The sequence below is a fragment of the Centruroides vittatus genome, unplaced genomic scaffold, assembly GCF_030686945.1.
Source record: "Centruroides vittatus isolate TY-2023 unplaced genomic scaffold, ASM3068694v2 contig_934, whole genome shotgun sequence".
Classification (NCBI taxonomy): Eukaryota; Metazoa; Arthropoda; class Arachnida; order Scorpiones; family Buthidae; genus Centruroides; species Centruroides vittatus.
Genome location: NW_027122619.1, coordinates 318083 through 331918, shown reverse-complemented (window position 1 = coordinate 331918; position 13836 = coordinate 318083). Strand labels below are relative to the sequence as shown.

Below are 13836 nucleotides of genomic sequence, written 5' to 3'. Positions count from 1 at the left end.
GCTTCTTCCTTCCGCTTTGAAATTAATAGATTTCGATCAAATTATCACGTTGATAATTAAATTTATCAACGTTTTTAGTCCGAAATGAGCCATAAAGTAAAAAGATTTTGTCATTTACTTCGTTGATAAATAAGTTTCTCTTCTACAAATGGATAAATCCCTATAGATTCGATACCTTTCTCAATGACTTTAACTGAATATATTAAGATTCAAGCAATTCATTTTCGACTATCTTCGACGAGAAAATTCATATAAAAATTAAATCTTTTATCAAAATAATTTATTTTATTTTTATAACTTATTATTAAAATCCTGTAAGTAATTATTTATCTGTCGGATTTTAATGGAAACTGTTGTGTGGGGATGCTTTAAAGTGGCTAAAATAAAAATAAAAGCTGCACGTATAAATTCAAAAAAAAATATAAATAAATAAATAATCGTAAATTATTCTTGTTAAAGTATCTTACAATTATTTTATATATTATAAGCAAATTTGTAATATTTTGATTTTGATCAAATGTCACGCCTCTATCTCTAACATCCTTCTTCCTTCCCCCTATTCTTCAGTTAGTGAAGGTAGAGAAAATGAAGATCGACAAATGCTTTGTAGTGCTTTGGAAAATTTGTTGAGTACTCATTAAAGTCAATTGCTTCTTCTTCCGATGCTTTTACAGATCCGGATGTAACCTCTCAAACTAAAGCGGATGTTAGAATGATTAAAAAAAAAACTTCTTTATTGGATTCCTTACTTATTCAGTATTCTTGCTCCCCCCCTATTTTTTCTTTTTGTTGATCACAGAATATTCTTTAATTATTTTTTTTTTACAAAATTAAACATATTTTAACTGATCAATTTACAGATATAGAAGTTAATTTATCTTTATTTATGTACAGTTAAAATATGAACAAATGTAGAATTGATTCTTCGTATTTATTACTTATGAAAATTTTATAAATCTTTAATATTTTTAAATAAAATTTATAGGTCTATTTTGTGCTGTAGCGTAACTAGAACCGATATTAGAGGGCCCGAATTAGAACATGCAAACTTACATTCACTCTTGTAACCACGCTGTTACGCTTCATCCACGCTGTGGATGGAGTAAACACTCAGATATTGTTATATATGTGTGTGTGTGTGTATAAGTACGTTAGTTATATTTAAATTTTTTGTCTATAGTTAGGCTATCTGATTTTTTCTTGATTTATTTAGGAAAGTAAAGCACCCGCGCTTTCTAGGCTCTCTCGCTTGTTACGCTATGTTACTACGTTACTTGTTACGCCAATCACGTTATCTACTCTAGTTAAATTCATTATAATGTAGTAAATATAAGGTTGATTTTCTTTACAGCATAAATCTTAATGTCTAGATTAGTGGCTCCATACTGTATTTTTATCTATACGCTAACCCTTTTTTGCTCTCAATAAATATTAAGGATCCCTAAGTTAATAACACTCGTTATTAAATGTGGAATTTGTGAGAATAATGGCAAATAAAAATAAATTTACTCATGTTAACCACTGATAAAGAATCGAACCCACTTCATTCGATAATATTCTACATAATTTATCTTTTAATGAATAGCGTGGGTTCGGTTCTTACTCAAAGTCATCCTTCATTTTCTTTGATAAAAAGGTGATTTATATACACTATATCTATAATTAATTTATTAATGAATTGTCTTAATGCTAATGTAATTAAAATATTAAATAATTATGCTTTAATTACCCTATTTATTGAATAATTCTACATAATGTATACATATTCTGACGACAAAGCCATAAAATATACCCAAAGAAAAACCTGTTTTCCTTATACTGACGTAAATAAAGTGTTAATAAATTTATTTAAAAGTGAATTATTAAATAAACCAAGTGAAATTTTAATATAATAATCAGTAAATGAAACCAAGCAGAAAAATCAACCGGAACAAATCCCGAAATTCGAGCAATTTAAACCTTTTAACAACATTATTAATAACAGATTTACATTAGTATCGAGTCGAATTCTCCTCATTAACTTTATTTAATCCTCGATGGACTTATATCAAAACCCAGTTAAAGATAATTTGAAATTTGCCAACATTAATCCAAATTGAGAGTTTGAAATATAGGCTACTAGCAGAATGCATTATCTGTGTTATGGATATAATACCTAAGAGGTCCGTTAATACGAATTTAAATTTATAAAACATTTAACCTACATAATCACTATTACATCTTAATTAGTATAGTTTAGGGTATTAATCACTATTAAGATTTATCAATAGTTAAGTAACTCGATTAACATGACAATGAACGAAGGGGGCGGAAATATCCCCGTTGTTCGCCCTTTGTGACGTCAAATAGGCGAGTTAAAAAGTAATTGGTTTCATTCGGTGACACAATGTTTGTTATCTGTGCAAAAAAAAGGAGACAAATAAGCCCCGAGTTCGAGATCTATGGTTAATCACTTAAAGCTAGCTGTGAGTAGATCCACTAAGAACGAAATCTTGTTACCTCCAGCAGAGTCGTGCTTCACCTGTCCACTACACCTGTCTAGGTGTTGCTCATAGCGGAATGACTTCTTTTTCCCCCTCCTTCCTAAGTTTCTATAATAACTTTTCTACAGATTATGCGGGTATTACCCTCTTTTCGTTTAATATTTACCCTTTTATACGGGTTTATAATTAAATTCACCTCTGATTTGGCTTTTGTAATGAGAAATGTTAGATTAAATAATCGTGTTGGTCATAGTGGTTGCGAGTTTGCTTTCTGATGAATTCGATACAAATTGCTTTTCTATGTGGGATTCTCTTCTTATTTCTATCATGATACGTGTGGGAGTAATCATTTTTCTCATATCTTTTCAATTAATTTCGCAAATTTATTATAAAAGTTCTAGCAAGAGATAAGAAGATTGCTTATTATTTTATTAATTTTTGCTTAATAGACGAATTAAGCAAGACATCCCTTTATACTTAAAATGAGAGCAGAGGGATGCAGAGATGCAAACTATGTTTTATCCTGGATAAGAACCGAAGTCATTCACAGTAGAACGTATCCTGGATGGGGTTCGGTTCCTATCCAAGCTCGTGCTTTAGTATTAGTCCACATCTCTCAATGCTTAATTTAGATTCGGCTCCCATTGGGATCCAACATATTTCTTCCACTTGATCTTTATTTCTTTGCATGAAGTGGATATGTACTTCATACACTAAAAGGTTAATGACACGTGGTTTGCTTTCATTTTCATTTGATTGTCAACATGGCATTCTTACTACTTGAATACATCCAATAATTATGACGAGATTACAAGTAGTTTAACCCCTTATATATATATTTTTATATTAAGTTACACATTATAACTGGCGAATAGTCAATTAATTTCTTTTATAAAACGATAAATGTTTATTGCCTCAATTAAATTGATGTTTCTAAAGTGAATTACAGCTTAGATATTTTAATATTATTAAATAAAAAGTAAAAATTCTATAACGATATTTACAATATATTTCTATCAATAACTCAAAAAAAAAATTCAGCTCCATATTATTAAAATAAAGAATGATAAATAACCATTAAAATCAAATTTAATTCAAATTTGACTTAATTACTCATTTAAAATTCTAAACACGTAAAATATTACTTTTCTCCATCTTTTCCTTTATCTACACAAAGACAATTAACATTTAAAAATATCTTACACGAGAATATCTTTCTACCAATTTAATTTTTACAATTAAATTTGCATTTTTCTCTCTCTTTTCCCTTGTTTTTTTCAGAAAAAGAGAGTATATTTTCATTAAAATATAATAATTTCGCTTTTCTTCACATTATTCAACACACTCAATAAACTCGAAAGTCATGTGGCATTAGTTTCATACAAAACTCGTTTTACAACTGTCATTAAATTAATTATGTAAATGAACTTCCTCAACATATTCACTTCACTAGTTGAGATTTTTTTCTTTTTTAATTTTTTTATTTTTTCTTCTTCTTTTTTTCTTATTTTCCTCGTTCCTTCTTCTTCTTCTCCTTCTTCTTCCTTCCTTCCTTTCTCTTTATTCTTCACGTTCATTCTGCGGCCGACTGAGTGTGTGAACGCTTCCAAACTCCAAAAACGTTATTAAAAAATGAAAGTGCCTGGGAATGTTGCTAAGCAACAATGATCACGATAAAAGTACAGTCAATTAGGAAGTCGAATTTTAGGAGAAAGAGAGAGAAAGAGAGAGAGAACCAACGTATAAGTACTTGTTGGATTGTTAGACTTGTAATTTATATAGGTCCTTTAATACGATTTTATTCGAAAATTTTAAGTTATTTCTTCTTCTAAACAATATTTTATATAGTAGACTTGTTTTTTACAATATAAAATTCGAGTTATACTTTAATTTCTTGCATTTATAATAACGAAAAAAGAGTGTCACCTTTTCAATTATTACAAGCGTTTTTCGACTTTTAGAACTTTACTTTTATACATATTTGATAAAATTAATTGATTTTTTTCCTTGATAGATGAGTACATTACATGTAAATTTGGCTTTTTTTTTTTTTTTTCCTTAGGCACGATTCTGAATTAAATTATTAATTTGTTTTGGGGTAACTTTTGCATTTAAAATTAATAATTATTACATATAAACGATTTTTTATTAGAATTTTCTGTGTACGAATGCGTGAAACTTAATTTAATTCGTTAAAGATCTTTAGAAAATATTTTTTAGTTTTATGCTGTGTGTTCTCATCTAGTGTAGCATGGTACTTAATAATGTCTTTGTTGTTGTTGCTAACACTTTCCAGACTGTTTAGAGAGGGGGGAAAGAAACAACCCTACTGTATTTAAATAATCATGATGTCATCACAGAGACGTAAAACCGATTTATGAATAAAAACGGTGGGTATAAAGCGAAACAGATGTTACTGTTGATTCTTCGTAATTTCTTTCTTTCTTTCTTTTTCGGGCGTGCAGCTGTAGTTTATTCTACTAAACATTTTATATTTAAGTTTCTCTAGCAATACAATAAGCTTAAATTCTAAAAACGTATGGTATAATATTAAGAGAAAAGTAGATTTGGAGAGAGAAGTACTGCAGATCCTCCTATTCTGCGATCCCCCTGCCTCCCGCCATGGTTGCTCCCACCGCCAGCTGTCAACCTCTCCCAATCGCGCTGGTGACGTCACAGCTGCTACGTCACTGCACGTGCCGCAGTCACGTGACGCCGTCCACAGGTGTGTCAGTCACCGGACGTGCATGGTCGAAAAACCACTCTCCAGAAAGAAATGTTAGGACGATCTTCCAACGATTCCGGGATGCGGATGACGATTCGACGATTCCTCTCTCTTCTCACGGTGTTTTTTGTTACGTCATTAGGCACGGAGTGATGTAGACCGCAACTACCTGGAATAGTCAACCGATCAACTGTTGCTTGTAACGTCAGCGTGTATTCTTGGGTGTATAACACTACATGTATATGGATGTTATTGCTTGAGAATACACGTTGAAGTCAAGTTGTCAACGACCAGGATACGAAGAGAGAAAGGAAGAAAAAAAAACAAAAATACAATACATCGATGAGGTAGGAAACGTATGACGTATCGATAAGTTCGGTGGTTGCGCGTTGTTTAAATATAATTTAAGTCTTTTATAGTAAATTCCCTTTCCTGTAATACGTTGGCATGTCTTAGTTGTCGTCGTCGTGACCACTTTCCTAAGTTGCTCGCCGGTCGTGAGAGGAAGAATGATGTACAGGGGCATTGGCCCGGTGAACGGTATCAAGCACACCTATTTGTATCATTTATATCTATTTAATAACGCAGTTCGATACCTTTACAGTGTACATCGACCATAAATCTCTATTAACACGATATACAACGTTTATAATCTACTTTAAAATACATAAATTTAATAAAAATGGTGTGTGTGTATATATATATATATATATATATATTTTCTACTTAGTTTAATCATTTAAAACGAAATATAAGAGCGTAACGTTGACAAAACGACACGTCACAACATCCCCCATTCATATCATTTTATAGTAGAGTGGGTTTTATTCATTTTATAACATGCCTAATATCTTGTAGGGATCGTTAGAAATCTGTGTTTTGGTCGATAGGCAGAGTAATTGTCATCCATCCCTTTTTTTACGATCAGAAAAAGCGAAACATGTTCCGACAGAACACAATCAGTCGTTTTCTCCCCTTCTACAGTCGATAGCATTACCAGAATAACGGTAGATTATATAAACGACCCTTCTACCCCTCAGCAACCTGTGGCGACGTCCAGGCTCGTCCTCTACAAACTTTATGGTCGAAAGATAAAGCTAATACATCTCTCGGTGTCAGTCCTGCAGACGGAAAACGTAGTGTATATATATATATAAGTTAGAAGGAGGAGGGAAAAGTTGTTTAATTTTTTTTTATTGAACGATACTCAAAAAATGGCCATTTACGCCACTTTGCACGATGCCGAGCTGCATACTAAACAGACGGTTTGTAATACCCCCCACACCAAATTAGGTTTACGTGTTAACCTCTTTCGAATAGCTTTTTTTAAAATGGTTTTTCGTGAATGAGAAGTCAACAAGATTATGCATCTTTACGAACAATGAGAATATACACCAAACTCTTTCTTTTGTAAATGTTTTGAAGAGGGAGAGAGGGGGGAAAAGAAAGAAGAGAAGAGAGAAAAATAAGGTGTTTTTCTGATAAATTCCCTTCCCTTTTTTTAATGTTGATTACGAAATTTCCCTCCGACGATTTGTCTAAAATTGTATTTTCTTACTCGTTCTTGAAGATTGGCATCGAAATTTTCGTTGTTGTTTGACGTTTTATGATGCATAAAATTACTCGTGTTAACATATAAATGATTATAAATTAGTCTGTAATATTCACCTGTTAATAGATTAATATAATCAATAAATTTATATAGTTAATAAGCTAAAAATTTCATGTAGATTTATCACACGGAAATCTGTATTTAATTCTTACTAAATGTTTAAAAATTGCATTTTTAATGCTTAAAATGATGTTTAAAGTAAGCTAATCTTAGAATTTACAGAATGTAAGATCACTCTGAAGCTGTATTAAGACTATTATCCTAACCTAAAGAGCTTTTTATGTTTACTTTAACTTGTTTAGAGTAGTACAAAGTTATGTAATTTCTATTACAGCCTTTTTTTAGGTTTTGTTTAGCCCTTGTTTAAGCCCACGTATAGTCATTGTTTAGCATTGTTTAGCCCTTTCTAGTGACTAATTACGAAATAAAACCTGCTAAACTTTATAAAATCGAGTATTAAAGACTTTTTACATCCATATTTTTTAATAAATTTTATCCAAAATCGAGTATTTAGACACTATATTACACAAGGAACACGACATAACTTTTACAATAGAGATGGAATTTGGACTCTATAAAAAAAGCACGTTTTATTATAAAATAATTATAATTAAAATAAAAATTTTAAACGATTTTATATGTAAATTTATTTAATATATTTTATTTTATTTTATAAATTTGTAAAATTCACATACGAGAGAATTTTATAATAAGATACTACTGCTAGTATTATCACTAGTAGGGCAGCACGCCTTTCCATTATGATAAAATTACACAATAGCACTGCGCACATTCGACTGTGCTTGTTTAAAAGTCTGCATCACCATGACAACAGTACAACAATTCGTTTTGCTACAACACAACACTCCAAAGTGAAAAAGACTTATAGACGTGTCTTCTCTCTACAATAGATCTAACTGATAATAGAGACTCTGTTGGACATTCGCTCTTGTACGTGCCCTACTGGATAACTTACATTTTTATTGGTCGATAACGTATATAACTTAGCAAATTTCCGAATTAATTAAAGATATATAAATTGCCTATACCCCAGCCTTCGATATCTACGCTAAGAAATCCGAAATCCTTCAAAATATGACGAAAAGTAGCTCGATTTTTTCACTTTTCTATCTTAAAATCTGCTCGTATATTTATTCCCCTATCTTATACGCTAAATTATTAATTTTTAAATAAAAGATTTAAAGCATAAATTACGTTTTATCTATATATATATATATATTCGTGTTCTCGAGAGAGGAGGAGGAGGAGGAGGAAGAAGAAAAAAAAATTGAGGATTTTTTCGAGTATTTTTTATGTAAATTCATAAATGTTTGCATAGTCGATAGGAAGCGAAATATCCGATAATTGCTATTTCGTTTCGAAATTTTCTAAAGTAAAATATTTATTAAATTATTCTAAAAATATAGCGAACTAAACACGAGAGCAGTTTCTACTTTTTTATACATAGAAAGGGAAGAGAAAGAGAGTAAGAGAGAGAGAGAGAGGAGGGGGAAAAATTGATTTGTTTCAACCTGTTTAACAACAAGAGAATAATAAAAAAAAATAGTTTATAAATTTGTGACACATAAAGCAGTCTTAGAGATCGAGCAAATCAATATATTTAATAATTTTCGTAGTTTGCACCGAGCCGTACTAGGAGCAGATGAAGTTGCACGCATCTACTGCAACTAGACTATATGTTGCAAATAGCGTGCAATGATATTGACTTAGATATCTTGTTTTATTCATTTTGTCATAAATTTCATCGAAGCTGTTAAAAAAATAGCCTTTCCTTTAATAAATAAATCTATGTCCTACATAATACATACCCGGAAATGAAATGTTAAAGAATAAATTATTTTCCAAATGGTTTGTCCGTCATTTACATTCTTCTCTTAATCTCCAAGGTTCGAAGATGGAGAAGAGAATCAAAAATTCTTTTTTTCTTTTTTAAAGTTAAATTGTAAATTAATTTATACATTTTTTTACTGTTTTATAAAGTAAATTTAGATTATTTTAATGATTTTTCATTAATTATGTTAATGTCGAGTGATTGTTGATTTATCGAGTTTCTGTAATTAGAAGGAGTCTTGATCAAACAAATTAAGTTTTTATGAAGTTTTCTCATCCATTTTATTAAACTAGAGATTTTCCTCTAACTCTATCCTGAAGAATAATTCCGGTTCTGATAAAAATGCTGTAAAATTTCCATAGGGAAGAGATTGATATTTAAGTTTGAACGGTTGGAAATGCATGAGAATTGCTCCTTTGTAACTGTTTTTATCGAGTGTAGAGTATAAGAAAATGATAAAATTATTGTAAAATATTGTGCTCAAATGTAAAAATCATAAAGAAAATATGAATAAAGACACGATGACATTTTTAAATCTATGAAAACGACTGTATACTTGGTGTAAAGAGCTATAGCCCCTTAGTCCAAGTTTATAGTTGTTTTTATAGTCCCTTATAGCCCCTACAGTCTAAATAACTCCTACAGCACGTTAGCTCTAGTGTATAGCGTTATTTATAGTAGCCTGTATAGCTCTACGTGTAATACTTTGCACATATTTAATAATGTTATCATGAAACTAAGAGGTCGTGGCTCTTTTCAAAGGAGTTTCTGCAGAAATTTTAAATGTAATTTAACAGAAATCTTCTGAACTTAGTAATGTAATTATAATATAAATTAAGGAAATTTACCGCTCTAACAAGTTTTATATTAATAAAATATATATAAAAGTATGTACGATTATTGTAATTTAAGCTTATATGTTATTTCCTACTAAAGTTACATGAAGTTATAAATGCTATCTATTTTAGTTATCATCTGTCTTTCCTAAACGTCTTTACTGAAGAAAAATTATAGGAATTTTTATTATAAAGTGCTTTAAAGTTAAATATATTTATTATAATTAAATTATTGATCCGTTAATAAACAAATAATCTTCGTAGTTTAAGCCTTAGTGCATAAATTCCATTCCATTTCAAGAAAGAAATCAAGATCCAGACAGATAAGATGTGTTTGATCCCACTTAGGACCAAACATTTATCTGTCTTGGTGTTTGTTTCCTCTTTGGATAGGTAAACTTTAACTTTTATTTATGTTTATACATTTATATTCATATTTTTTTTTTTACTTTATTCCTGTTTTAAATTACAGTTATACACGGTTTTTCTTACTTATAACAGCCTTAAAGATACCTAAAAGTTAACTTACTTCTCATATAGGCCTACTAAAACACATCCGATTGGACTTATTTGGGACTTTTATTATTGGCTAGCGATTGGAGTAAGCCGAACAGATTTAATCATTCATAATTAAAATGATGAACATAATTAAAGAATAGAGATAAGCGATCAGGAGAAAGTGTCACGCATCATTTGACTGTTTTTCAGCGAACAAGTCACGTAGTTCATTTATTCTTATCAATAAAATCCTATAGGACTAGAACTAATTCCACATAAGTTATTTACGATGGTATAAGGCCTTTCATTTGCTGGGTTCAGCACGCAATCTATGTTACTCTCTCTCTCTCACTCTCTTACTTCTAAACCATTACTTTATTATTATCGGATTTATCCATAGTCTAAACTCTTCTAACAAATTCGTTATATGAATTCAGAATATGTAAATAATTTATCTTTGTATTTTTTTTTTCTTTTTACTTATCCGCATTTTAAATTTACTGAATATATTTCATTCTAAGCTGATTTTTTTCTATCCTATTCTCCAGTTTTACTGTTGGGAGGATTGGCAGTTATATTCTAGTTGTTTGTATACAAATGTGTCTGTTGTAGCGTTCATAACCTCAGTATTAGCGTCAATGCACCCTCTACGGATGGGGTTATTGATTTTGGTATTGTACTAGGCAGTTTATTTGTGTTCATGATATCTAGATGGATTATATCGTTCTGCGAGTTGAATCCTAAGATGCGACTCTTGCTATGGGCAAATGTATTTTTCTTTTTTACACCACACATTCTTTTAATGGTTTATTATGTATCAATCTTCCACACTTTTACCCATTTACACTGTATTTTTCACTATAATGTTACGCAGAAAACGAATATTATTCAATAAAACTTAGGAAAACTTCTGTACTGTAAACTAAAGTAAACCATAATGTTATAAAATACTATATTTAATGTGATGTTAAGTAGGAACTTCTTAAGAAATTGTAAAGGTTTAATAAGCTTTAAATTAATTTTACATCAATAAAATGAAAGGGGACGAGGAAGGGGAAGTGCAATTCATATCCTTATATGAAAAAATACTTCTTAGTTGAGTGTGACTCCCGGAAGAAACTACTAAATAAGTTTCATTGAATAATACAAGTAAAAGGAAGCGAGTGAGGGGAGAAATATGTTAATATATTCTCTTTATCTATTAAATGTTTATGCTTATTATTAGGCTTACAGACAAGCAAACACACTTCATCTCTTCATCATCATCCTCGTCATCATCCTCCACTTTCACTTTTCTTCTATATGCTTTCAATAATTTCTTTTATTATCTATAATATTACTTAAACATCTATTATTATATTTACCTATTTATAAGCCAATATTCTTCACATCATCATCATCATCATCATATGGCCATTTCTTCTACTTTTACATAACTCTTTTATTAAATTGTATAATATTTTATCTTCCCTCATGCTGCATTTCTAGAATTAAAATAAAAAAATAAATAAATTATATAGAAAAACAACGAAAAAATAATAATAAATATGAGATTTTTGTATAACAATTTTATTTTATTTTTTAAATTATTTTATAGCTTAAATATATATATATATATATATAAAAACAGAGAAATTTGAACGTTAAATCGAGGAAATATTATTACTATTTTTTTTCTAATGTTATATTTTACTAAATTTACAAGATGTGTGCATTTATTTAAACTTTATGGGTTCTTTAATTTATGATTATTTTCCTTTCTTTACAGAACTAAACACTGTTGTATGTACTGTACGTTTGTGTGTCTGTGTGTGTGTGTGTGTGTGTGTGTTTCCCCCTTCTTCCTCCTTTATTTCACGAACAAACCGAGTAAAGACTGTTTAATTTAATTTGACTGATTCGATGAAAAAAAAATTACTTATACTGTATTGAATTAAATAACATAAATAAGAAAATTTCTTAAGTGTTAAATTGAATTTTACTCTTGTAAAAAAATACTTTCCTAATTAATATAAGAACAATTTAACTTGTTACGAATCCAAAAATAGGAGCATTTATAAATCACATTTAAAAAAAAAATAAAAAGCACGATATTTTTTTTAATAGAAATTTTTAATTTTCTTCTTTTCTAAATATAAATTTTTTTAGTTAAAAAAATAATAATATATTTGGTTTACAAAAAAACCGCCTATTATTTGGAGTTTTACTCTATACTCTACCCTCTGATACAGAAGAAAATGCGTATCTATAGGGCTTTTCCCTATATCAAATAGAAAAAATATACGTAAATTACCGTAAGAAATACATTTTTATCATCTATACACATTCTTAATTAGTTACTTCACTCGACATTAAAAAAGGGATTTACTTTTATAAGAAATTTTAAACAATGATTCTTCTTTTCTAAATGAGAATTTTTTAAACTTTTTATATTAATTTTACTAGAATAATAATCGTAAACAATTTGATCGATAATAATGTATTTGGTACAGTGGAAAAAACCCTTATTATTAGTGGTTTTACCTCCGTACCAAATAGAAAATTACCCGTAAAATACTGTATGAAATCCATACTTTTATCATTTATATATACTCTTAACCAATTACTAACTTAATTTTGTCTAGTTCAACATTACAAAGGATTCATTTTTATAGGGGGATATTTCTTTTTTTTTTATATATATATATTTATCAACGACGAGATATCTATTATTCCGAGAAAATTTCATTTCCAACATTTATCTTTACTTCCCTGAAGTTCGTCATTATTTCCGATAGGAAAAAAAAAGAAATAAAAGACAAAAAAAGTAATCCTCCACATTACTAAATCTGCACGCAATGAAGAAGAATATAAATCATCTAACTTATCCATCTCGATTTACTACGAGGATTTAAAAAAAGAGGATCTGGGATAGATCTTAGACTTCTGATACACGGCACGCTAACGGGATACCTTAGTTTTTTGATATCTTTTCAATGGACGTAGTCTCTCCCTCTTTTTTTTATATATCTTACTTTACTAGTTTAACGTTGGGGTAACGTGTTTTGGAAACTAAAAGAAGGATAAGAAATATCACAGGTGGTAGTAGCCAATCAAAACATTGGACAGAAAATATCCAACTTTTATTCTACTTACTGCGCTATCATACGGATCGATGAAATAATCTGTCAAGCTTCTAATACAGCAGACATCTTTGTAAGCATATGGTGAACATAAGTGGTGATACATTATACCTATTGCCAATGGTGCATTGACAGAAATAAAAGTTTCTCTTCAACTTTCCTTTTTTTTTACCTTTCTCTCTTTGCATAAATATCGTTCGAGGTAATGATAAATGATTCGTGTATAAATTATAAGACGGTGGATAAACTCTTTATGTCTTTACTCGTTAATTTGGATAATTTTCTGGGAATATTATGTAGCTTCTTTTCATTTCTTATCGTTATGAGACTTGAAAACTTATAGTTTTCTACGGGGAATTCGCATATTTATCGTTAAAATTAAAGAAATAATATTGAAAATAAACTTGTGTTATATTTTTAAACATTAATATGAAGTAAAATCTTGTGTAAGAACTGTAAGAAACACATAAAGAACACAGCGCGAACACAGGAGAATTGAGACTATTGATAAACAAGAACCGAATCCACGACAACGGATAATGAAAAATTTACTAAAATTTTGTATAAATTCTAATTATTCAAATTGCTACAATTAAAAAAAAAAAGAAAACAAGCATGTTACAGTATAACATGTAAACACGTCCATGTATACCCATACAGTGTTGTAATCATAACATAAATTGAATAATATAAACGGAATAATAAAAA

The 13836-nt window shown here is 29.5% G+C and overlaps 1 long non-coding RNA gene across 2 annotated transcripts in view; it reads left to right on the top strand.

Moving 5' to 3' along the window:
• The window catches only part of LOC136984846 (uncharacterized), a 60556-nt gene that overhangs the window by 14980 nt on the left and 31740 nt on the right, over positions 1-13836 (top strand). The window contains exon 1 of one of the 2 annotated variants that reach the window (XR_010882251.1): positions 5470-5555. The exons of the other annotated variant lie outside the window; for it this stretch is intronic. This is a non-coding gene — a long non-coding RNA (uncharacterized lncRNA). Of the gene's footprint in view, positions 1-5469; positions 5556-13836 lie in introns of those variants that run through there. 2 annotated transcript variants of the gene reach the window in all.